Below are 27565 nucleotides of genomic sequence, written 5' to 3'. Positions count from 1 at the left end.
GTCCCGATTCACCCACCTACTCTACCTGGTCCTGACTCACCCACCTCCTCTACCGGTCCTGATTCACCCACCTACTCCACCTGGTCCTGACTCACCCACCTACTCTACCTGGTCATGACTCACCCACCTGCTCTACCTGGTCCTGTCCCATCCACCTACTCTACCTGGTCCTGATTCACCCACCTACTCTACCTGGTCCTGATTCACCCACCTACTCTACCTGATCCTGACTCAACCACCTACTCTACCTGGTCCTGACTCAACCAAGTACTCTACCTGGTACTGATTCACCCACCTACTCTCCCTGATCCTGACTCAACCACCTACTCTACCTGGTCCTGACTCAACCAACTACTCTACCTGGTACTGATTCACCCATCTACTCTACCTGATCCTGACTCACTCACCTACTCTACCTGGTCCTGCCTCACCCACCTACTCTACCTGGTCCTGACTCACCCACCTACTCTACCTGGTTCTGATTCACGAACCTACTCTTCCTGGTCCTGACTCAACCACCTACTCTACCTGGTCCTGATTCACCCACCTACTCTATCTGGTCCTGATTCAGCCACCTACTCTACCTGGTCATGTCTCACCCACCTACTCTACCTGGTCATGACTCACCCACCTGCTCTACCTGGTCCTGTCCCACCAACCTACTCTACCTGGTCCTGACTCACCCACCTACTCCACCTGGTCCTGACTCACCCACCTACTCTACCTGGTCATGACTCACCCACCTGCTCTACCTGGTCCTGTCCCACCCACCTAATCTACCTGGTCCTGATTCACCCACCTACTCTACCTGGTCCTGATTCACCCACCTACTCTACCTGGTCCTGACTCACTCACCTACTCTACCTGGTCCTGACTCACCCACCTACTCTACCTGGTCATGACTCACCCACCTGCTCTACCTGGTCCTGTCCCACCGACCTAATCTACCTGGTCCTGATTCACCCACCTACTCTACCTGGTCCCGATTCACCCACCTACTCTACCTGGTCCTGACTCACCCACCTCCTCTACCGGTCCTGATTCACCCAGCTACTCTACATTGTCCTGACTCATTCACCAACTCTACCTGGTCTTGACTCACTCACCTACTCTACCTGGTCCCGATTCACCCACCTACTCTACCTGGTCCTGACTCACCCACCTCCTCTACCGGTCCTGATTCACCCAGCTACTCTACCTGGTCCTGCCTCACTCACCTACTCTACCTGGTCCTGACTCACCCACCTACTCTACATTGTCCTGACTCATTCACCAACTCTACCTGGTCTTGACTCTCTCACCTACTCTACCTGGTCCTGACTCACCCACCTACTCCACCTGGTCCTGACTCACCCACCTACTCTACCTGGTCATGACTCACCCACCTGCTCTACCTGGTCCTGTCCCACCCACCTAATCTACCTGGTCCTGATTCACCCACCTACTCTACCTGGTCCTGATTCACCCACCTACTCTACCTGGTCCTGACTCACCCACCTACTCTACCTGGTCATGACTCACTCACCTACTCTCCCTGGTCCTGACTCACCCACCTACTCTTCCTGGTCCTGATTCACCCACCTGCTCTACCTGGTCCTGTCCCACCCACCTACTCTACCTTGTACTGATTCACCAACCTACTCTACATGGTCCTGACTCACTCACCAACTCTACCTGGTCCTGACTCACTCACCTACTCTTCCTGGTCCTGACTCACCCACCTACTCCACCTGGTCCTGACTCACCCACCTACTCTACCTGGTCATGACTCACCCACCTGCTCTACCTGGTCCTGACTCACTTACCTAACCTCCCTGGTCCTGACTCATCCAACTACTCTCCCTGATCCTGACTCAACCACCTACTCTACCTGGTCCTGATTCACCCACTTACTCTACCTGGTCCTGACTCAACCACCTACTCTACCTGGTCCTGATTCACCCATCTACTCTACCTGGTCCTGATTCACCCACTTACTCTACCTGGTCCTGACTCACCCACCTACTTTACCTGGTCCTAATTCACCCACCTACTCTACCTGGTCCTGACTCAACCACCTACTCTACCTGGTCCTGATTCACCCACCTACTCTACCTGGTCCCAATTCACCCACCTACTCTACCTGGTCCTGACTCACCCACCTCCTCTACCCGGTCCTGATTCACCCAGCTACTCTACCTGGTCCTGCCTCACTCACCTACTCTACCTGGTCCTGACTCACCCACCTACTCTACATGGTCCTGACTCATTCACCAACTCTACCTGGTCTTGACTCACTCACCTACTCTACCTGGTCCTGACTCACCCACCTACTCCACCTGATACTGATTCACCCACCTACTCTACATGATCCTGACTCACTCACCTACTCTACCTCGTCCTGACTCACCCACCTACTCCACCTGGTCCTGACTCACCCACCTACTCTACCTGGTCATGACTCACCCACCTGCTCTACCTGGTCCTGTCCCACCCACCTACTCCACCTGGTCCTTATTCACCCACCTACTCTACCTGGTCCTGATTCACCCACCTACTCTACCTGGTCCTGACTCACCCACCTACTCTACCTGGTCATGACTCACTCACCTACTCTCGCTGGTCCTGACTCACCCACCTACTCTTCCTGGTCCTGATTCACCCACCTGCTCTACCTGGTCCTGTCCCACCCACCTACTCTACCTTGTACTGATTCACCAACCTACTCTACATGGTCCTGACTCACTCACCAACTCTACCTGGTCCTGACTCACTCACCTACTCTACCTGGTCCTGACTCACCCACCTACTCCACCTGGTCCTGACTCACCCACCTAGTTTACCTGGTCATGACTCACCCACCTTCTCTACCTGGTCCTGTCCCATCCACCTACTCTACCTGGTCCTGATTCACCCACCTACTCTACCTGGTCCTGATTCACCCACCTACTCTACCTGATCCTGACTCAACCACCTACTCTACCTGGTCCTGACTCAACCAAGTATTCTACCTGGTACTGATTCACCCACCTACTCTCCCTGATCCTGACTCAACCACCTACTCTACCTGGTCCTGACTCAACCAACTACTCTACCTGGTACTGATTCACCCATCTACTCTACCTGATCCTGACTCACTCACCTACTCTACCTGGTCCTGACTCACCCACCTACTCTACCTGGTCCTGACTCACCCACCTACTCTACCTGGTTCTGATTCACGATCCTACTCTTCCTGGTCCTGACTCAACCACCTACTCTACCTGGTCCTGATTCACCCACCTACTCTATCTGGTCCTGATTCAGCCACCTACTCTACCTGGTCATGTCTCACCCACCTACTCTACCTGATCATGACTCACCCACCTGCTCTACCTGGTCCTGTCCCACCAACCTACTCTACCTGGTCCTGACTCACCCACATACTCCACCTGGTCCTGACTCACCCACCTACTCTACCTGGTCATGACTCACCCACCTGCTCTACCTGGTCCTGTCCCACCCACCTAATCTACCTGGTCCTGATTCACCCACCTACTCTACCTGGTCCTGATTCACCCACCTACTCTACCTGGTCCTGACTCACTCACCTACTCTACCTGGTCCTGACTCACCCACCTACTCTACCTGGTCATGACTCACCCACCTGCTCTACCTGGTCCTGTCCCACCGACCTAATCTACCTGGTCCTGATTCACCCACCTACTCTACCTGGTCCCGATTCACCCACCTACTCTACCTGGTCCTGACTCACCCACCTCCTCTACCGGTCCTGATTCACCCAGCTACTCTACATTGTCCTGACTCATTCACCAACTCTACCTGGTCTTGACTCACTCACCTACTCTACCTGGTCCTGACTCACCCACCTACTCCACCTGGTCCTGACTCACCCACCTACTCTACCTGGTCATGACTCACCCACCTGCTCTACCTGGTCCTGTCCCACCCACCTAATCTACCTGGTCCTGATTCACCCACCTACTCTACCTGGTCCTGATTCACCCACCTACTCTACCTGGTCCTGACTCACCCACCTACTCTACCTGGTCATGACTCACTCACCTACTCTCCCTGGTCCTGACTCACCCACCTACTCTTCCTGGTCCTGATTCACCCACCTGCTCTACCTGGTCCTGTCCCACCCACCTACTCTACCTTGTACTGATTCACCAACCTACTCTACATGGTCCTGACTCACCCACCTACTCCACCTGGTCCTGACTCACCCACCTACTCTACCTGGTCATGACTCACTTACCTAATCTCCCTGGTCCTGACTCACCCACCTACTCTCCCTGATCCTGACTCAACCACCTACTCTACCTGGTCCTGATTCACCCACCTACTCTACCTGGTCCTGACTCAACCACCTACTCTACCTGGTCCTGATTCACCCATCTACTCTACCTGGTCCTGATTCACCCACTTACTCTACCTGGTCCTGACTCACCCATCTACTTTACCTGGTCCTGATTCACCCACCTACTCTATCTGGTCCTGACTCAACCACCTACTCTACCTGGTCCTGATTCACCCACCTACTCCACCTGATACTGATTCACCCACCTACTCTACATGATCCTGACTCACTCACCTACTCTACCTGGTCGTGAATCACCCACCTACTCTCCCTTGTCCTGACTCACCCACCTACTCTACCTGGTCCTTATTCACCCACCTACTCTACCTGGTCCTGACTCACCCACCTACTCTACCTGGTCATGACTCACCCACCTGCTCTACCTGGTCCTGTCCCACCCACCTACTCTCCCTGGTCCTGACTCACCCACCTACTCTTCCTGGTCCTGATTCACCCACCTGCTCTACCTGGTCCTGTCCCACCCACCTACTCTACCTTGTACTGATTCACCAACCTACTCTACATGGTCCTGACTCACCCACCTACTCCACCTGGTCCTGACTCACCCACCTACTCTACCTGGTCATGACTCACTTACCTAATCTCCCTGGTCCTGACTCACCCACCTACTCTCCCTGATCCTGACTCAACCACCTACTCTACCTGGTCCTGATTCACCCACCTACTCTACCTGGTCCTGACTCAACCACCTACTCTACCTGGTCCTGATTCACCCATCTACTCTACCTGGTCCTGATTCACCCACTTACTCTACCTGGTCCTGACTCACCCACCTACTTTACCTGGTCCTGATTCACCCACCTACTCTATCTGGTCCTGACTCAACCACCTACTCTACCTGGTCCTGATTCACCCACCTACTCCACCTGATACTGATTCACCCACCTACTCTACATGATCCTGACTCACTCACCTACTCTACCTGGTCGTGAATCACCCACCTACTCTCCCTTGTCCTGACTCACCCACCTACTCTACCTGGTCCTTATTCACCCACCTACTCTACCTGGTCCTGACTCACCCACCTACTCTACCTGGTCATGACTCACCCACCTGCTCTACCTGGTCCTGTCCCACCCACCTACTTTACCTGGTCCTGACTCACCCACCTACTCTACCTGGTCCTGACTCACCCACCTACTCTACCTGGTCATGACTCACCCACCTGCTCTACCTGGTCCTGTCCCACCCACCTAATCTACCTGGTCCTGATTCACCCACCTACTCTACCTGGTCCTGATTCACCCACCTACTCTACCTGGTCCTGACTCACCCACCTACTCTACCTGGTCCTGACTCACTCACCTTCTCTCCCTGGTCCTGACTCACCCACCTACTCTTCCTGGTCCTGATTCACCCACCTACTCTACCTGGTCCTGACTCAACCACCTACTCTACCTGGTCCTGACTCACCCACCTACTCTACCTGGTCCTGATTAACCCACCTACTCTACCTGGTCCTGACTCAACCACCTACTCTACCTGGTACTGATTCACCCATCTACTCTACCTGGTCCTGATTCACCCACTTACTCTACCTGGTCCTGACCCACCCACCTACTTTACCTGGTCCTGATTCACCCACCTACTCTACCTGGTCCTGACTCAACCACCTACTCTACCTGGTCCTGATTCACCCACCTACTCTACCTGGTCCCGATTCACCCACCTACTCTACCTGGTCCTGACTCACCCACCTCCTCTACCGGTCCTGATTCACCCAGCTACTCTACCTGGTCCTGCCTCACTCACCTACTCTACCTGGTCCTGACTCACCCACCTACTCTACATGGTCCTGACTCATTCACCAACTCTACCTGGTCTTGACTCACTCACCTACTCTACCTGGTCCTGACTCACCCACCTACTCCACCTGGTCCTGATTCACCCACCTACTCTACCTGGTCATGACTCATCCACCTGCTCTACCTGGTCCTGTCCCACCCACCTAATCTACCTGGTGCTGATTCACCCACCTACTCTACCTGGTCATGACTCACTCATCTACTCTCGCTGGTCCTGACTCACCCACCTACTCTTCCTGGTCCTGATTCACCCACCTGCTCTACCTGGTCCTGTCCCACCCACCTATTCTACCTTGTACTGATTCACCAACCTACTCTACATGGTCCTGACTCACTCACCAACTCTACCTGGTCCTGACTCACTCACCTACTCTACCTGGTCCTGACTCACCCACCTACTCCACCTGGTCCTGACTCACCCACCTACTCTACCTGCTCATGACTCACCCACCTGCTCTACCTGGTCCTGTCCCATCCACCTACTCTACCTGGTCCTGATTCACCCACCTACTCTACCTGGTCCTGATTCACCCACCTACTCTACCTGGTCCTGACTCACTTACCTAATCTCCCTGGTCCTGACTCACCCACCTACTCTCCCTGATCCTGACTCAACCACCTACTCTACCTGGTACTGATTCACCCACCTACTCTACCTGATCCTGACTCAATCACCTACTCTACCTGGTCCTGACTCACCCACCTACTCTACCTGGTCCTGACTCACCCACCTACTCTAACTGGTTCGGATTCACCCACCTACTCTTCCTGGTCCTGACTCAACCACCTACTCTACCTGGTCCTGATTCACCCACCTACTCTACCTGGTCCTGACTCAACCACCTACTCTACCTGGTCCTGATTCACCCATCTACTCTACCTGGTCCTGATTCACCCACTTACTCTACCTGGTCCTGACTCACCCACCTACTTTACCTGGTCCTGATTCACCCACCTACTCTATCTGGTCCTGGCTCAACCACCTACTCTACCTGGTCCTGATTCACCCACCTACTCCACCTGATACTGATTCACCCACCTACTCTACATGATCCTGACTCACTCACCTACTCTACCTGGTCGTGAATCACCCACCTACGCTCCCTTGTCCTGACTCACCCACCTACTCTACCTGGTCCTTATTCACCCACCTACTCTACCTGGTCCTGACTCACCCACCTACTCTACCTGGTCATGACTCACCCACCTGCTCTACCTGGTCCTGTCCCACCCACCTACTTTACCTGGTCCTGACTCACCCACCTACTCTACCTGGTCCTGACTCACTCACCTTCTCTCCCTGGTCCTGACTCACCCACCTACTCTTCCTGGTCCTGATTCACCCACCTACTCTACCTGGTCCTGACTCAACCACCTATTCTACCTGGTCCTGACTCACCCACCTACTCTACCTGGTCCTGATTAACCCACCTACTCTACCTGGTCCTGACTCAACCACCTACTCTACCTGGTACTGATTCACCCATCTACTCTACCTGGTCCTGATTCACCCACTTACTCTACCTGGTCCTGACTCACCCACCTACTTTACCTGGTCCTGATTCACCCACCTACTCTACCTGGTCCTGACTCAACCACCTACTCTACCTGGTCCTGATTCACCCACCTTCTCTACCTGGTCCCGATTCACCCACCTACTCTACCTGGTCCTGACTCACCCACCTCCTCTACCGGTCCTGATTCACCCAGCTACTCTACCTGGTCCTGCCTCACTCACCTACTCTACCTGGTCCTGACTCACCCACCTACTCTACATGGTCCTGACTCATTCACCAACTCTACCTGGTCTTGACTCACTCACCTACTCTACCTGGTCCTGACTCACCCACCTACTCCACCTGGTCCTGACTCACCCACTTACTCTACCTGGTCATGATTCAGCCACCTACTCTACCTGGTCATGTCTCACCCACCTACTCTACCAGGTCCTGATTCACCCACCTATTCTACTTGGTCCTGACTCACCCACCTAATCCACCTGGTCCTGACTCACCCACCTACTCTACCTGGTCATGACTCACCCACCTGCTCTACCTGGTCCTGTCTCACCCACCTACTCTACCTGGTACTGACTCACTCACCTAATCTCCCTGGTCCTGACTCACCCATCTACTCTCCCTTATCCTGACTCAACCACCTACTCTACCTGGTCCTGACTCAACCAACTACTCTACCTGGTACTGATTCACCCACCTACTCTACCTGATCCTGACTCACTTACCTACTCTACCTGGTCCTGACTCACCCACCTACTCTACCTGTTCCTGACTCACCCATCTACTCTACCTGGTTCTGATTCACCCACCTACTCTTCCTGGTCCTGACTCAACCACCTACTCTACCTGGTCCTGATTCACCCACCTACTCTATGTGGTCCTGATTCAGCCACCTACTCTACCTGGTCATGTCTCACCCACCTACTCTACCAGGTCCTGATTCACCCACCTATTCTACTTGGTCCTGACTCACCCACCTAATCCACCTGGTCCTGACTCACCCACCTACTCTACCTGGTCATGACTCACCCACCTGCTCTACCTGGTCCTGTCCCACCCACCTACTCTACCTGGTCCTGATTCACCTACGTACTCTCCCTGGTCCTGACTCACCCACCTACTCTCCCTTATCCTGACTCAACCACCTACTCTACCTGGTCCTGACTCAACCAACTACTCTACCTGGTACTGATTCACCCACCTACTCTACCTGATCCTCACTCACTTACCTACTCTACCTGGTCCTGACTCACCCACCTACTCTACCTGTTCCTGACTCACCCATCTACTCTACCTGGTTCTGATTCACCCACCTACTCTTCCTGGTCCTGACTCAACCACCTACTCTACCTGGTCCTGATTCACCCACCTACTCTATGTGGTCCTGATTCAACCACCTACTCTACCTGGTCATGTCTCACCCACCTACTCTACCTGGTCCTGATTCACCCACCTATTCTACTTGGTCCTGACTCACCCACCTAATCCACCTGGTCCTGACTCACCCACCTACTCTACCTGGTCATGACTCACCCACCTGCTCTACCTGGTCCTGTCCCACCCACCTACTCTACCTGGTCCTGATTCACCTACGTACTCTACCTGGTCCTGACTCACCCAACTACTCTACCTGGTCCTGACTCACTCACCTACTCTCCCTGGTCCTAACTCACCCACCTACTCTCCCTGATCCTGACTCAACCACCTACTCTACCTGGTCCTGACTCAACCATGTACTCTTCCTGGTACTGATTCACCCACCTACTCTACCTGGTCCTGACTCACTCACCTACTCTACCTGGTCCTGACTCACCCACCTACTCTACCTGGTCCTGATTCACCCAACTACTCTACCTGGTTCTGACTCACCCACCTACTCTACATGGTCCTGACTCACTCACCAACTCTACCTGGTCCTAACTCACCCACCTACTCTACCTGGTCCTGACTCACCCATCTACTCTACCTGGTTCTGATTCACCCACCTACTCTTCCTGGTCCTGACTCAACCACCTACTCTACCTGGTCCTGATTCACCCACCTACTCTATGTGGTCCTGATTCAGCCACCTACTCTACCTGGTCATGTCTCACCCACCTACTCTACCTGGTCCTGATTCACCCACCTATTCTACTTGGTCCTGACTCACCCACCTACTCCACCTGGTCCTGACTCACCCACCTACTCTACCTGGTCATGACTCACCCACCTGCTCTACCTGGTCCTGTCCCACCCACCTACTCTACCTGGTCCTGATTCACCTACGTACTCTACCTGGTCCTGACTCACCCAACTACTCTACCTGGTCCTGACTCACTCACCTACTCTCCCTGGTCCTAACTCACCCACCTACTCTCCCTGATCCTGACTCAACCACCTACTCTACCTGGTCCTGACTCAACCATGTACTCTTCCTGGTACTGATTCACCCACCTACTCTACCTGGTCCTGACTCACTCACCTACTCTACCTGGTCCTGACTCACCCACCTACTCTACCTGGTCCTGATTCACCCAACTACTCTACCTGGTTCTGACTCACCCACCTACTCTACATGGTCCTGACTCACTCACCAACTCTACCTGGTCCTAACTCACCCACCTACTCTACCTGGTCCTGACTCACCCATCTACTCTACCTGGTTCTGATTCACCCACCTACTCTTCCTGGTCCTGACTCAACCACCTACTCTACCTGGTCCTGATTCACCCACCTACTCTATGTGGTCCTGATTCAGCCACCTACTCTACCTGGTCATGTCTCACCCACCTACTCTACCTGGTCCTGATTCACCCACCTATTCTACTTGGTCCTGACTCACCCACCTACTCCACCTGGTCCTGACTCACCCACCTACTCTACCTGGTCATGACTCACCCACCTGCTCTACCTGGTCCTGTCCCACCCACCTACTCTACCTGGTCCTGATTCACCTACGTACTCTACCTGGTCCTGACTCACCCAACTACTCTACCTGGTCCTGACTCACTCACCTACTCTCCCTGGTCCTAACTCACCCACCTACTCTCCCTGATCCTGACTCAACCACCTACTCTACCTGGTCCTGACTCAACCATGTACTCTTCCTGGTACTGATTCACCCACCTACTCTACCTGGTCCTGACTCACTCACCTACTCTACCTGGTCCTGACTCACCCACCTACTCTACCTGGTCCTGATTCATCCAACTACTCTACCTGGTTCTGACTCACCCACCTACTCTACCTGGTCCTGACTCATTCACCTACTCTACCTCGTCCTGACTCACCCACCTACTCTTTCTCGTCCTGACTCACCCACCTACTCTACCTGGCCCTGACTCACCCACCTACTCTACCTGGCCCTGACTCACTCACCTACTCTACCTGGTCCTGACTCATCCACTTACTCCACCTGGCCCTGACTCACCCACCTACTCAACCTGGTTCTGACTCACCCACCTACTCTACAAGGTCCTGACTCATTCACCTACTCTACCTGGTCCTGATTCACCCACCTACTCTATGTGGTCCTGATTCAGCCACCTACTCTACCTGGTCATGTCTCACCCACCTACTCTACCTGGTACTGACTCACTCACCTAATCTCCCTGGTCCTGACTCACCCACCTACTCTCCCTTATCCTGACTCAACCACCTACTCTACCTGGTCCTGACTCAACCAACTACTCTACCTGGTACTGATTCACCCACCTACTCTACCTGATCCTGACTCACTTACCTACTCTACCTGGTCCTGACTCACCCACCTACTCTACCTGTTCCTGACTCACCCATCTACTCTACCTGGTTCTGATTCACCCACCTACTCTTCCTGGTCCTGACTCAACCACCTACTCTACCTGGTCCTGATTCACCCACCTACTCTATGTGGTCCTGATTCAGCCACCTACTCTACCTGGTCATGTCTCACCCACCTATTCTACCTGGTCCTGATTCACCCACCTATTCTACTTGGTCCTGACTCACCCACCTAATCCACCTGGTCCTGACTCACCCACCTACTCTACCTGGTCATGACTCACCCACCTGCTCTACCTGGTCCTGTCCCACCCACCTACTCTACCTGGTCCTGATTCACCTACGTACTCTACCTGGTCCTGACTCACCCAACTACTCTACCTGGTCCTGACTCACTCACCTACTCTCCCTGGTCCTAACTCACCCACCTACTCTCCCTGATCCTGACTCAACCACCTACTCTACCTGGTCCTGACTCAACCATGTACTCTTCCTTGTACTGATTCACCCACCTACTCTACCTGGTCCTGACTCACTCACCTACTCTACCTGGTCCTGACTCACCCACCTACTCTACCTGGTCCTGATTCACCCAACTACTCTACCTGGTTCTGACTCACCCACCTACTCTACATGGTCCTGACTCACTCACCAACTCTACCTGGTCCTAACTCACCCACCTACTCTACCTGTTCCTGACTCACCCATCTACTCTACCTGGTTCTGATTCACCCACCTACTCTTCCTGGTCCTGACTCAACCACCTACTCTACCTGGTCCTGATTCACCCACCTACTCTATGTGGTCCTGATTCAGCCACCTACTCTACCTGGTCATGTCTCACCCACCTACTCTACCAGGTCCTGATTCACCCACCTATTCTACTTGGTCCTGACTCACCCACCTAATCCACCTGGTCCTGACTCACCCACCTACTCTACCTGGTCATGACTCACCCACCTGCTCTACCTGGTCCTGTCCCACCCACCTACTCTACCTGGTCCTGATTCACCTACGTACTCTCCCTGGTCCTGACTCACCCACCTACTCTCCCTTATCCTGACTCAACCACCTACTCTACCTGGTCCTGACTCAACCAACTACTCTACCTGGTACTGATTCACCCACCTACTCTACCTGATCCTCACTCACTTACCTACTCTACCTGGTCCTGACTCACCCACCTACTCTACCTGTTCCTGACTCACCCATCTACTCTACCTGGTTCTGATTCACCCACCTACTCTTCCTGGTCCTGACTCAACCACCTACTCTACCTGGTCCTGATTCACCCACCTACTCTATGTGGTCCTGATTCAACCACCTACTCTACCTGGTCATGTCTCACCCACCTACTCTACCTGGTCCTGATTCACCCACCTATTCTACTTGGTCCTGACTCACCCACCTAATCCACCTGGTCCTGACTCACCCACCTACTCTACCTGGTCATGACTCACCCACCTGCTCTACCTGGTCCTGTCCCACCCACCTACTCTACCTGGTCCTGATTCACCTACGTACTCTACCTGGTCCTGACTCACCCAACTACTCTACCTGGTCCTGACTCACTCACCTACTCTCCCTGGTCCTAACTCACCCACCTACTCTCCCTGATCCTGACTCAACCACCTACTCTACCTGGTCCTGACTCAACCATGTACTCTTCCTGGTACTGATTCACCCACCTACTCTACCTGGTCCTGACTCACTCACCTACTCTACCTGGTCCTGACTCACCCACCTACTCTACCTGGTCCTGATTCACCCAACTACTCTACCTGGTTCTGACTCACCCACCTACTCTACATGGTCCTGACTCACTCACCAACTCTACCTGGTCCTAACTCACCCACCTACTCTACCTGGTCCTGACTCACCCATCTACTCTACCTGGTTCTGATTCACCCACCTACTCTTCCTGGTCCTGACTCAACCACCTACTCTACCTGGTCCTGATTCACCCACCTACTCTATGTGGTCCTGATTCAGCCACCTACTCTACCTGGTCATGTCTCACCCACCTACTCTACCTGGTCCTGATTCACCCACCTATTCTACTTGGTCCTGACTCACCCACCTACTCCACCTGGTCCTGACTCACCCACCTACTCTACCTGGTCATGACTCACCCACCTGCTCTACCTGGTCCTGTCCCACCCACCTACTCTACCTGGTCCTGATTCACCTACGTACTCTACCTGGTCCTGACTCACCCAACTACTCTACCTGGTCCTGACTCACTCACCTACTCTCCCTGGTCCTAACTCACCCACCTACTCTCCCTGATCCTGACTCAACCACCTACTCTACCTGGTCCTGACTCAACCATGTACTCTTCCTGGTACTGATTCACCCACCTACTCTACCTGGTCCTGACTCACTCACCTACTCTACCTGGTCCTGACTCACCCACCTACTCTACCTGGTCCTGATTCATCCAACTACTCTACCTGGTTCTGACTCACCCACCTACTCTACCTGGTCCTGACTCATTCACCTACTCTACCTCGTCCTGACTCACCCACCTACTCTTTCTCGTCCTGACTCACCCACCTACTCTACCTGGCCCTGACTCACCCACCTACTCTACCTGGCCCTGACTCACTCACCTACTCTACCTGGTCCTGACTCATCCACTTACTCCACCTGGCCCTGACTCACCCACCTACTCAACCTGGTTCTGACTCACCCACCTACTCTACAAGGTCCTGACTCATTCACCTACTCTACCTGGTCCTGATTCACCCACCTACTCTATGTGGTCCTGATTCAGCCACCTACTCTACCTGGTCATGTCTCACCCACCTACTCTACCTGGTACTGACTCACTCACCTAATCTCCCTGGTCCTGACTCACCCACCTACTCTCCCTTATCCTGACTCAACCACCTACTCTACCTGGTCCTGACTCAACCAACTACTCTACCTGGTACTGATTCACCCACCTACTCTACCTGATCCTGACTCACTTACCTACTCTACCTGGTCCTGACTCACCCACCTACTCTACCTGTTCCTGACTCACCCATCTACTCTACCTGGTTCTGATTCACCCACCTACTCTTCCTGGTCCTGACTCAACCACCTACTCTACCTGGTCCTGATTCACCCACCTACTCTATGTGGTCCTGATTCAGCCACCTACTCTACCTGGTCATGTCTCACCCACCTATTCTACCTGGTCCTGATTCACCCACCTATTCTACTTGGTCCTGACTCACCCACCTAATCCACCTGGTCCTGACTCACCCACCTACTCTACCTGGTCATGACTCACCCACCTGCTCTACCTGGTCCTGTCCCACCCACCTACTCTACCTGGTCCTGATTCACCTACGTACTCTACCTGGTCCTGACTCACCCAACTACTCTACCTGGTCCTGACTCACTCACCTACTCTCCCTGGTCCTAACTCACCCACCTACTCTCCCTGATCCTGACTCAACCACCTACTCTACCTGGTCCTGACTCAACCATGTACTCTTCCTTGTACTGATTCACCCACCTACTCTACCTGGTCCTGACTCACTCACCTACTCTACCTGGTCCTGACTCACCCACCTACTCTACCTGGTCCTGATTCACCCAACTACTCTACCTGGTTCTGACTCACCCACCTACTCTACATGGTCCTGACTCACTCACCAACTCTACCTGGTCCTAACTCACCCACCTACTCTACCTGGTCCTGACTCACCCATCTACTCTACCTGGTTCTGATTCACCCACCTACTCTTCCTGGTCCTGACTCAACCACCTACTCTACCTGGTCCTGATTCACCCACCTACTCTATGTGGTCCTGATTCAGCCACCTACTCTACCTGGTCATGTCTCACCCACCTACTCTACCTGGTCCTGATTCACCCACCTATTCTACTTGGTCCTGACTCACCCACCTACTCCACCTGGTCCTGACTCACCCACCTACTCTACCTGGTCATGACTCACCCACCTGCTCTACCTGGTCCTGTCCCACCCACCTACTCTACCTGGTCCTGATTCACCTACGTACTCTACCTGGTCCTGACTCACCCAACTACTCTACCTGGTCCTGACTCACTCACCTACTCTCCCTGGTCCTAACTCACCCACCTACTCTCCCTGATCCTGACTCAACCACCTACTCTACCTGGTCCTGACTCAACCATGTACTCTACCTGGTACTGATTCACCCACCTACTCTACCTGGTCCTGACTCACTCACCTACTCTACCTGGTCCTGACTCACCCACCTACTCTACCTGGTCCTGATTCACCCAACTACTCTACCTGGTTCTGACTCACCCACCTACTCTACATTGTCCTGACTCACTCACCAACTCTACCTGGTCGTAACTCACCCAACTACTCTGCCTGGTCATGACTCACCCACCTCGACCTGGTCCTGACTCACCCACCTAATCTACCTGATCCTGACTCACCCACCTACTCTACCTGGTCCTGACTCACTCACCTACTCTGCCTGGTCCTGACTCACCCACTTCCTCTACCTGGCCCTGACTCACCCGCCTACTCTACCTGGTCCTGACTCACTCACATACTCTACCTCGTCCTGACTCACCCACCTACTTTACCTGGTCCTGACTCACCCACCTAATCTACCTGGCCCTGACTCACCCACCTACTCTACCTGGCCCTGACTCACTCACCTACTCTACCTGGTCCTGACTCATCCACTTACTCTACCTGGCCCTGACTCACCCACCTACTCAACCTGGTTCTGACTCACCCACCTACTCTACCTGGTCCTGACTCATTCACCTACTCTACCTCGTCCTGACTCACCCACCTACTCTTCCTCGTCCTGACTCACCCACCTACTCTACCTGGCCCTGACTCACCCACCTACTCTACCTGGCCCTGACTCACTCACCTACTCTACCTGGTCCTGACTCACCCACCTACTCAACCTGGTTCTGACTCACCCACCTACTCTACCTGGTCCTGACTCATTCACCTACTCTACCTGGTCCTGATTCACCCACCTACTCTATGTGGTCCTGATTCAGCCACCTACTCTACCTGGTCATGTCTCACCCACCTATTCTACCTGGTCCTGATTCACCCACCTATTCTACTTGGTCCTGACTCACCCACCTACTCCACCTGGTCCTAACTCACCCACCTACTCTACCTGGTCATGACTCACCCACCTGCTCTACCTGGTCCTGTCCCACCCACCTACTCTACCTGGTCCTGATTCACCTACGTACTCTACCTGGTACTGATTCACCCACCTACTCTACCTGGCCCTGACTCACTCACCTACTCTACCTGGTCCTGACTCATCCACTTACTCCACCTGGCCCTGACTCACCCACCTACTCAACCTGGTTCTGACTCACCCACCTACTCTACAAGGTCCTGACTCATTCACCTACTCTACCTGGTCCTGATTCACCCACCTACTCTATGTGGTCCTGATTCAGCCACCTACTCTACCTGGTCATGTCTCACCCACCTACTCTACCTGGTACTGACTCACTCACCTAATCTCCCTGGTCCTGACTCACCCACCTACTCTCCCTTATCCTGACTCAACCACCTACTTTACCTGGTCCTGACTCAACCAACTACTCTACCTGGTACTGATTCACCCACCTACTCTACCTGATCCTGACTCACTTACCTACTCTACCTGGTCCTGACTCACCCACCTACTCTACCTGTTCCTGACTCACCCATCTACTCTACCTGGTTCTGATTCACCCACCTACTCTTCCTGGTCCTGACTCAACCACCTACTCTACCTGGTCCTGATTCACCCACCTACTCTATGTGGTCCTGATTCAGCCACCTACTCTACCTGGTCATGTCTCACCCACCTACTCTACCTGGTCCTGATTCACCCACCTATTCTACTTGGTCCTGACTCACCCACCTAATCCACCTGGTCCTGACTCACCCAACTACTCTACCTGGTCCTGACTCACTCACCTACTCTCCCTGGTCCTAACTCATCCACTTACTCTACCTGGCCCTGACTCACCCACCTACTCAACCTGGTTCTGACTCACCCACCTACTCTACCTGGTCCTGACTCATTCACCTACTCTACCTCGTCCTGACTCACCCACCTACTCTTCCTCGTCCTGACTCACCCACCTACTCTACCTGGCCCTGACTCACCCACCTACTCTACCTGGCCCTGACTCACTCACCTACTCTACCTGGTCCTGACTCACCCACCTACTCAACCTGGTTCTGACTCACCCACCTACTCTACCTGGTCCTGACTCATTCACCTACTCTACCTGGTCCTGATTCACCCACCTACTCTATGTGGTCCTGATTCAGCCACCTACTCTACCTGGTCATGTCTCACCCACCTATTCTACCTGGTCCTGATTCACCCACCTATTCTACTTGGTCCTGACTCACCCACCTACTCCACCTGGTCCTAACTCACCCACCTACTCTACCTGGTCATGACTCACCCACCTGCTCTACCTGGTCCTGTCCCACCCACCTACTCTACCTGGTCCTGATTCACCTACGTACTCTACCTGGTACTGATTCACCCACCTACTCTACCTGGCCCTGACTCACTCACCTACTCTACCTGGTCCTGACTCATCCACTTACTCCACCTGGCCCTGACTCACCCACCTACTCAACCTGGTTCTGACTCACCCACCTACTCTACAAGGTCCTGACTCATTCACCTACTCTACCTGGTCCTGATTCACCCACCTACTCTATGTGGTCCTGATTCAGCCACCTACTCTACCTGGTCATGTCTCACCCACCTACTCTACCTGGTACTGACTCACTCACCTAATCTCCCTGGTCCTGACTCACCCACCTACTCTCCCTTATCCTGACTCAACCACCTACTTTACCTGGTCCTGACTCAACCAACTACTCTACCTGGTACTGATTCACCCACCTACTCTACCTGATCCTGACTCACTTACCTACTCTACCTGGTCCTGACTCACCCACCTACTCTACCTGTTCCTGACTCACCCATCTACTCTACCTGGTTCTGATTCACCCACCTACTCTTCCTGGTCCTGACTCAACCACCTACTCTACCTGGTCCTGATTCACCCACCTACTCTATGTGGTCCTGATTCAGCCACCTACTCTACCTGGTCATGTCTCACCCACCTACTCTACCTGGTCCTGATTCACCCACCTATTCTACTTGGTCCTGACTCACCCACCTAATCCACCTGGTCCTGACTCACCCACCTACTCTACCTGGTCATGACTCACCCACCTGCTCTACCTGGTCCTGTCCCACCTACCTACTCTACCTGGTCCTGATTCACCTACGTACTCTACCTGGTCCTGACTCACCCAACTACTCTACCTGGTCCTGACTCACTCACCTACTCTCCCTGGTCCTAACTCACCCACCTACTCTCCCTGATCCTGACTCAACCACCTACTCTACCTGGTCCTGACTCAACCATGTACTCTTCCTTGTACTGATTCACCCACCTACTCTACCTGGTCCTGACTCACTCACCTACTCTACCTGGTCCTGACTCACCCACCTACTCTACCTGGTCCTGATTCACCCAACTACTCTACCTGGTTCTGACTCACCCACCTACTCTACATGGTCCTGACTCACTCACCAACTCTACCTGGTCCTAACTCACCCACCTACTCTACCTGGTCCTGACTCACCCATCTACTCTACCTGGTTCTGATTCACCCACCTACTCTTCCTGGTCCTGACTCAACCACCTACTCTACCTGGTCCTGATTCACCCACCTACTCTATGTGGTCCTGATTCAGCCACCTACTCTACCTGGTCATGTCTCACCCACCTACTCTACCTGGTCCTGATTCACCCACCTATTCTACTTGGTCCTGACTCACCCACCTACTCCACCTGGTCCTGACTCACCCACCTACTCTACCTGGTCATGACTCACCCACCTGCTCTACCTGGTCCTGTCCCACCCACCTACTCTACCTGGTCCTGATTCACCTACGTACTCTACCTGGTCCTGACTCACCCAACTACTCTACCTGGTCCTGACTCACTCACCTACTCTCCCTGGTCCTAACTCACCCACCTACTCTCCCTGATCCTGACTCAACCACCTACTCTACCTGGTCCTGACTCAACCATGTACTCTACCTGGTACTGATTCACCCACCTACTCTACCTGGTCCTGACTCACTCACCTACTCTACCTGGTCCTGACTCACCCACCTACTCTACCTGGTCCTGATTCACCCAACTACTCTACCTGGTTCTGACTCACCCACCTACTCTACATTGTCCTGACTCACTCACCAACTCTACCTGGTCGTAACTCACCCACCTACTCTGCCTGGTCATGACTCACCCACCTCGACCTGGTCCTGACTCACCCACCTAATCTACCTGATCCTGACTCACCCACCTACTCTACCTGGTCCTGACTCACTCACCTACTCTGCCTGGTCCTGACTCACCCACTTCCTCTACCTGGCCCTGACTCACCCGCCTACTCTACCTGGTCCCGACTCACTCACATACTCTACCTCGTCCTGACTCACCCACCTACTTTACCTGGTCCTGACTCACCCACCTAATCTACCTGGCCCTGACTCACCCACCTACTCTACCTGGCCCTGACTCACTCACCTACTCTACCTGGTCCTGACTCATCCACTTACTCTACCTGGCCCTGACTCACCCACCTACTCAACCTGGTTCTGACTCACCCACCTACTCTACCTGGTCCTGACTCATTCACCTACTCTACCTCGTCCTGACTCACCCACCTACTCTTCCTCGTCCTGACTCACCCACCTACTCTACCTGGCCCTGACTCACCCACCTACTCTACCTGGCCCTGACTCACTCACCTACTCTCCCTGGTCCTAACTCACCCACCTACTCTCCCTGATCCTGACTCAACCACCTACTCTACCTGGTCCTGACTCAACCATGTACTCTACCTGGTACTGATTCACCCACCTACTCTACCTGGTCCTGACTCACTCACCTACTCTACCTGGTCCTGACTCACCCACCTACTCTACCTGGTCCTGATTCACCCAACTACTCTACCTGGTTCTGACTCACCCACCTACTCTACATTGTCCTGACTCACTCACCAACTCTACCTGGTCGTAACTCACCCACCTACTCTGCCTGGTCATGACTCACCCACCTCGACCTGGTCCTGACTCACCCACCTAATCTACCTGATCCTGACTCACCCACCTACTCTACCTGGTCCTGACTCACTCACCTACTCTGCCTGGTCCTGACTCACCCACTTCCTCTACCTGGCCCTGACTCACCCGCCTACTCTACCTGGTCCTGACTCACTCACATACTCTACCTCGTCCTGACTCACCCACCTACTTTACCTGGTCCTGACTCACCCACCTAATCTACCTGGCCCTGACTCACCCACCTACTCTACCTGGCCCTGACTCACTCACCTACTCTACCTGGTCCTGACTCATCCACTTACTCTACCTGGCCCTGACTCACCCACCTACTCAACCTGGTTCTGACTCACCCACCTACTCTACCTGGTCCTGACTCATTCACCTACTCTACCTCGTCCTGACTCACCCACCTACTCTTCCTCGTCCTGACTCACGCACCTACTCTACCTGGCCCTGACTCACCCACCTACTCTACCTGGCCCTGACTCACTCACCTACTCTACCTGGTCCTGACTCACCCACCTACTCAACCTGGTTCTGACTCACCCACCTACTCTACCTGGTCCTGACTCATTCACCTACTCTACCTGGTCCTGATTCACCCACCTACTCTATGTGGTCCTGATTCAGCCACCTACTCTACCTGGTCATGTCTCACCCACCTATTCTACCTGGTCCTGATTCACCCACCTATTCTACTTGGTCCTGACTCACCCACCTACTCCACCTGGTCCTAACTCACCCACCTACTCTACCTGGTCATGACTCACCCACCTGCTCTACCTGGTCCTGTCCCACCCACCTACTCTACCTGGTCCTGATTCACCTACGTACTCTACCTGGTACTGATTCACCCACCTACTCTACCTGGTCCTGACTCACTCACCTACTCTACCTGGTCCTGACTCACCCACCTACTCTACCTGGTCCTGATTCACCCAACTACTCTACCTGGTTCTGACTCACCCACCTACTCTACATGGTCCTGACTCACTCACCAACTCTACCTGGTCCTAACTCACCCACCTACTCTGCCTGGTCATGACTCACCCACCTCGACCTGGTCCTGACTCACCCACCTAATCTACCTGATCCTGACTCACCCACCTACTCTACCTGGTCCTGACTCACCCGCCTACTCCACCTGGTCCTGACTCACTCACATAATCTACCTTGTCCTGACTCACCCACCTACTTTACCTGGTCCTGACTCACCCACCTACTCTACCTGGCCCTGACTCACCCACCTACTCTACCTGGCCCTGACTCACTCACCTACTCTACCTGGTCCTGACTCATCCACTTACTCTACCTGGCCCTGACTCACCCACCTACTCAACCTGGTTCTGACTCACCCACCTACTCTACCTGGTCCTGACTCATTCACCTACTCTACCTCGTCCTGACTCACCCACCTACTCTTCCTCGTCCTGACTCACCCACCTACTCTACCTGGCCCTGACTCACCCACCTACTCTACCTGGCCCTGACTCACTCACCTACTCTACCTGGTCCTGACTCATCCACTTACTGTACCTGGCCCTGACTCACCCACCTACTCAACCTGGTTCTGACTCACCCACCTACTTAACCTGGCCCTGACTCACCCACCTACTCAACCTGGTTCTGACTCACCCACCTACTCTACCTGGCCCTGACTCACCCACCTACTCAACCTGGTTCTGACTCACCCACTTACTCTACCTGGTCATGACTCACCCACCTACTCTACCTGGCCCTGACTCACCCACCTACTCAACCTGGCCCTGACTCACCCACCTACTCAACCTGGTTCTGACTCACCCACCTACTTAACCTGGCCCTGACTCACCCACCTACTCAACCTGGTTCTGACTCACCCACCTACTCTACCTGGCCCTGACTCACCCACCTACTCTACCTGGCCCTGACTTACTCACCTACTCTACCTGGTCCTGACTCACCCACTTACTCTACCTGGTCCTGACTCACTCACCTGCTCTACCTGGTCCTGACTCAACCAACTACTCTCCCCCCCCCCCCCCCAGCCCCTTCACTGGAACATTAAGCAGTCATCTTTTCTAACTCATTTCCGCTTTATCCTCTACCTCTGTCAGCACCCACTTGTATATGGCCTCACGTAACCATTTTCGTGGCCCACACAGTAAGTTGCGCTCTGCTCTCTCAGACACTGACCCTGCTGCTTACCCACTCCTCAATTTTCTCAGTTTTGTATGCTTCGGAACACTGGCAACAGTCTTTCTGGAACTGGGACCGTCTCGGCCCAATCAATAAATAACAGAGTTTCGATGAAATAATTTCATATTACAGTGCACATTGTAAATGGTCAATATTTTACAAGCACTTTTCTTGTGCGTACTGATGAGTGCAGTGCTCAATGAACCTGGTTACCAGAGTTGAATTCCTGATTACAGTTCATGTGACTGATGTCTGAACCGGTCCTGTGCTCTACCCCCGTTCACCAACGCGCATCTCCCACGTGTGGTGAAACGTGGTCAAGACAGTGTTGGCAAGCCTTTAGCCACGAGCATATTAAGCTTGATCCAATGGCATTTGGTTTGCTGGAGACTGTACAATTGTGACTGGTTTATATTGAAGATGTAAGATGGTCTAAACTGAGTTTTCCTAGAAGCATTGACTTCACGTCTAGATTTCATACAAAGCACTTGCCACAAATTAACAGTGTAACCTGGTTCTGCACCGTCGTGATGTTCACCGTCTATTGAACGGGTGGAGGAGCTACCCACATGAACATGGAAGTTTTGGAAATAAGCACAATTGCACAGACTGTTGTAATTTAGAACCATTTGTTAATCCACTACTGGATGAAGGCATGGACATTACTTGACCATACTTTTCCATGCTGGTCAGTGTGGGATAGCGAAGCAGGGGTTGGAGGAACTAGCAACAGTTCAGATACTGATATTTGCCATAGCCAGAAAATGCATGGGGGGAGGGGGGGGTCGCTCTATTCATAGCGCAGCACCCTCAATACGGTGTCCACTGCTCCAACCAAACAAGTGAGGTTTAAACAAAAATCCATCGTAGCCGTTTTTGAACAGCCAGTCGTAAGGGCAAGTGCTCTTAATGAGCAGCCTTTTAAAGGATGGCACTGCTCACAAGGGAGTTGATAAGGCCAGTTTCAGAACCAGCCACTTTTTTCCCTCTCCAGTGCTGTACGTAAGGTGAACTTTTTTTGCACCGTACGTAGCCAATCACGTTAAATCGGACATGCAGGAAAAAGACACATTCTGATGTTTAAACACTTAAGCAGGTGGTCATTTGAGGTACAGATGAGTAAGGCGAGGCCCAGTACTGAACTTAAGTTGTTGGGTGTGTACCATGAAAACTTTGAACTCTTTATAAAAAATACTTCGCACAAAACGATTGTTACTGGAATGTCAGAAAGTTATTAAATGGTTTAGAAATTAAAATTACTGATACAGGTTGCTGTGGGTGGATGGGTGCTTGGACATGGACTCCCTGATACCAGAACAGACCACCCGATTGTCTCTAAAATACATTGCACACATTTATGATTGATTTGCTCACACATTTGGTACAAAACTCAACAATCACAACCACTCATGTGCCAATAAACATGGATTAACTCACCGCTTATGTCGGTCCGTGCTTTTCCTTGTAGAGTTTGACTGGGCAGATCTCCTGAGTAGGTGGTGATATTGACTAAGTATTCAGTGTTCGGCATCAGACGTCCAAGCATAGCAAATGTTAAATTTGTTTTTCCATTTCCCCGAGGCTCTATAATTGTTTCATTCTTAGTATAAATGGTTATGACTGTGAAATCGTCATTGAAGATGCCTACTGCCTGCAAACGATCACTGCCGTTGATCACTTGCAGGTACAGCCAGCTCCATACACCGTCGGGGAGAGACCAACTGCAGGAAATATTCTCCGTGGAATACGGGAAGCATGAAAAGTATCTGACAGATGCTGGATCTGGGGGAAAAAAGTTGGTGAATGGGGTAGTTGGGGGGGAGGGGATGCAGGATTGGTGAAGATGTAACTCACTGCTGATATTACCAATGACCAATAATAAAATCCATTTAATTCAAAACACAGAGGCACAAAAAACTAACACATTGCAGGGGCTCGGTTTTGAGCATGTGCGTGCATGTGAGACACGGTTGGTGCCTAAAATTGTCGACTCCATTGGCAATACAGGCGTGCCAACATTGGGCCCAATTACCCTCGGTGCGCGTGCTTACCAGTCCACCTCTTCTCCTCTTTTACGGGTCTTCTGGTTTTTCCCTCCAGATTTAAAAGTAATGCGTTTAGAGTATCTGGCTGCTAAAATTTCACTTGATAAGACACTTCGTTTTTGCTATAATTTATGATCACCAGGCCGCTTCTAAAAAGAGCTACATAGCTCAGTGGGCCTTACCTGGTACAACAGAAATAGTGTATCGTTGTCTGCCGAGGTAACTTCTCCTGTATGATGATGGCTAACCAGGCCTTTTCTCGTGTGGCCCTCAGGCTGTGGAGTTCACATCCCCTGAACGTTCACTATGCTGGCTCCATAGCTTTATTCAATTCGTTCCTTTAGACGCACTTATTTTTAAAGGAAATTTTCTATTTCCTGAATCTTTTAAGTTTGAGGATGGATTTTATTGGGTTGAGCATGCACGTGTTTGTGTTTTGTACAGTGCCTTCTGACCTCCAGGTGCAAGGCACTTTAGCAGTGTAAATTAATATTATTAAATCATCACCAGGATCAAGGATTACGCCTGTCTACTTTAAATCAGCCCAAATCACATCCTTACGTGTTTTTGACCTACTTATACCATAAGAGAATAGTGGCCTGTCAACATGACCAATGTGAATCGTGTATGTCTATTTTAAATGCAGGGGCAATGGCAGAATTACATGGTGGTGAAAAGTTTTCAATACCAAATTAAGTAATACAGTGTATTAATCACAATGCACTTGTGATATAAAGTAGCATACACACATTAATGTCTAAATTAATATAGTCTGAACAGTTGACCACAATGGTACTTACAAGTTCTGTCCATTACCACATCTGACCAATATGAGACAGACCCATCGGAAGCCCACACAGACACAGAGTAGTTTCTTCCAGGATCCAAGCCAGTAAATGTTATCACGCTTGAGTACATCGAGAATGTTTTAACCACGTTTCCACTCGCAGTCTCTCTCAAGTAGGCCCAGTAGGAGAACAAGTATGGGAGATAAGTCGTTCTTGAAACTGTCATGGTCGTGGTAGTCTTGCTGGTGATGGTTAAAACGATGTAACTTGACGCTGAAATGGCCACATGCAAGCAAGACATTTTAATGGCATATGTGGCACAATAGGAATGGAACACTTTTAATTATTTCCTCGTGCAGCAATGGAGTAAAGTGTGGTTTTGTGAAGGTCCCTATGTGCTGTGCAGTACATCACTGCACGTGTGTAGACCAGTATGCGATTTTGAGTCGGGCCTGTAGGTGGCTGGCAGGGTTATTGAGTAACCTGACCTGGACACCAGTCGTATGCTTAATGGTGACTCGGTTGAGAATTTCTGTGTGTAACACCACGTGCTGTTGCATTTTACAGGTAAACGGCCCAAATATTGGATTTGATGGTTATTGAAATGTTCTAGTCTTTAAGCTTGGCTTTGAATTGGTAGATTGTGAGCTCTTCAATAGGAGGGTGTTTAGGACTGTACACTGTAAAGGATGATGTACTGTAGTTAACACTGGTGATTCTTTAACCCTAATACTGTTTATGCTATAACCATGTCCATGCACCCAGAGTTTAACTAATTGCAATGCTATTAAAAATATAACACATTTACAATAGTAAGTTGTACAATGATGACAAGTACAGTACGTATACAGTTCATATACAGTACAGATAATGGGTGTACGATATCAATATATAAGTGGATGGTATAGATAGACATACAGATTAGGATTAAAGTAGTATTCGAATAGTTAACTTTAAAGGTTATGTTTAAAGACAAAGAAGGTTTATCAGTAGTGAAATGGGTTTAATAGAAACTGTTATTGAGTAACCTGAACCTGTACACTAGTCACGAGGTTAATGGCGACTTGGTTGGAAACTTCTGTGTGTAACACACGTGCTGTTGCATTTTACAAAGTATTACAATAAATGTGTTTGCCCTCGATTTGGAGCACCTGCCCACGTCCTTCAATTCGAGTGTACAACATATTTTGGCGAGCCTGACAGAGTTTCCTAGAGTTCACTGACAGAGATAAACTCTTCCAACGAGATGGACCAAGCAATTGTACGGGCACCATATGTAAAGACAGTCGTGCAAGGATCTGAACGGTCTTCACATCATGGCATTGGAACAGCTGCAGGACAAGGCCAATGCTGCCTTGGATCAGCTGCAGAAAGCCCAGCTCATGGAAACATGCATATATTTGAAGTGTTTCGATGATTATGAGACTGGTTAAGATAAAACCAGACGGGCTTTAATTCGTATGGCAGAAATAGTACTCGATGAAGTTGAAGACCAAAAATAAGATCATGAGGCCTGTGCATGTGTTCAAAACCTGATGTCTTTCATTGAGACAATACAGCAGAAATACAAAGACAGTTAGGGAACAGGTCAAACACTGCTACCATATCTGAAGATATGGATGATGAAATACAAGAGTCACAAGAAGAATCCAGAAAAACCCTTGAGTAAAAGAAAACCTCAAGTGAAGGTGGAACAAAAACCATAGCAGCATTGGATCCCGTACGAATGGCCAGACCAGCAAATGTGCCAGATGTAACAATACAGAGATAATTCAGGGTCTGTGGGCAGATTGGTGGAAGGCAGATAGACAAGTTATGCTACACCAATCTGATGCACCAGATCGATGCAGGAATCCGTAAGGACGATGCTGAGTATGACATAATTGAGGTAGTTATCAGAGCAATCATTCCTGGTCTGAATTTGAGGGACATGCTAGAAATAAAATTTGATTTGACTATTTACAAGTTAAAAACCATTTTGAAGGGACACG

At 51.7% G+C, this 27565-nt stretch overlaps 1 long non-coding RNA gene across 1 annotated transcript in view; it reads right to left on the bottom strand.

Moving 5' to 3' along the window:
* Positions 1-26274, bottom strand: part of LOC142907639 (uncharacterized) — a 117825-nt gene extending 91551 nt beyond the window's left edge. Inside the window, exons 1-2 of the long non-coding RNA XR_012931165.1 lie at positions 25587-26274; positions 24179-24523 (exon numbers count right to left, since the gene is read on the bottom strand). This is a non-coding gene — a long non-coding RNA (uncharacterized LOC142907639). The remainder of the gene's footprint in view (positions 1-24178; positions 24524-25586) is intronic.
* Positions 26275-27565: the final 1291 nt, after the last annotated feature.

The sequence above is a fragment of the Petromyzon marinus genome, chromosome 80, assembly GCF_048934315.1.
Source record: "Petromyzon marinus isolate PM22_M1 ecotype Great Lakes invasive population chromosome 80, UKy_Petmar_22M1.pri1.0, whole genome shotgun sequence".
NCBI classification, from domain to species: domain Eukaryota; kingdom Metazoa; phylum Chordata; class Hyperoartia; order Petromyzontiformes; family Petromyzontidae; genus Petromyzon; species Petromyzon marinus.
This window is presented reverse-complemented; position numbering and strand designations above follow the sequence as displayed.